Below are 1,278 nucleotides of genomic sequence, written 5' to 3' on the forward strand. Positions count from 1 at the left end.
TGAGAGCATAGGCAATGGGGTCGAAGAGGTATGGGGTAGGTTTAAAAATGTAGTGTTAGAGTGTTCAGCAGAAGTTTGTGGTTACAGGAAAGTGGGTGCGGGAGGGAAGAGGAGCGATTGGTGGAATGATGATGTGAAGAGAGTAGTAAGGGAGAAAAAGTTAGCATATGAGAAGTTTTTACAAAGTAGAAGTGATGAAAGGAGGGAAGAGTATATGAAGAAAAAGAGAGAGGTTAAGAGAGTGGTGAAACAATGTAAAAAGAGAGCAAATGAGTGAGTGGGTGAGATGTTATCAACAAATTTTGTTGAAAATAAGAAAAAGTTTTGGAGTGAAATTAACAAGTTAAGAAAGTCTAGAGAACAAATGGATTTGTTAGTTAAAAATAGGAGAGGAGAGTTATTAAATGGAGAGTTAGAGGTATTTCGGAAGATGGAGGGAATATTTTGAGGAATTGTTAAATGTTGATGAAGATAGGGAAGCTGTGATTTCGTGTATAGGGCAAGGAGGAATAACATCTTGCAGGAGTGAGGAAGAGCCAGTTGTGAGTGTGGGGGAAGTTCCTGAGGCAGTAGGTAAAATGAAAGGGTGTAAGGCAGCCGGGATTGATGGGATAAAGATAGAAATGTTAACCCTTTGAGGGTTTTCGTCGTACTAGTACGTCTTACGCGTAGGGGTTTTTGACGTACTAGTACTCATAAATTCAAGCGGCCTCAAATCTAGTGGGAGAAAGCTGGTAGGCCTTCATATGAAAGAATGGGTCTATGTGGTCAGTGTGCACAGTCTAAAAAAAATCCTGCAGCACACAGTGCATAATGAGAAAAAAAAAACTTTGACCATTTTTTTTTAATAAATCAGCGACTTTGCAGTGTATTTTCGTATGGTATTTATTGTTGTATTCTAGTTTTCTTGGTCTCATTTTATAGAATGGAAGACATATTACAGAAATTGAGATGATTTTGACTGGTTTTACAAAGAAAGGTGCCTTGAAATTGAGCTCAAAGTAGCAGAAATGTTCGATTTTTACCAAACTTCATAAGTAAACAAATCGTGCCAAGCGTGCAATACACGTCAACTGGTGAGTCTAATATTCTTTCACAAGTGCACCAATAATATTTATACCATTTTTTACACTAATGCAGTAGTCTGCATAACAGTAAATCTTATATTTTTTGTGAAAATAAAAATTCAAAGTGGAAAGCAAAAGAATATAAGAGGGGCCTTGAGACGTGACTAATGACTAGAGGAAATGTCATTTTAGTGCCAGGAATGTCTTTCTT

Source organism: Cherax quadricarinatus, chromosome 9 (assembly GCF_038502225.1).
Source record: "Cherax quadricarinatus isolate ZL_2023a chromosome 9, ASM3850222v1, whole genome shotgun sequence".
NCBI lineage: Eukaryota > Metazoa > Arthropoda > Malacostraca > Decapoda > Parastacidae > Cherax > Cherax quadricarinatus.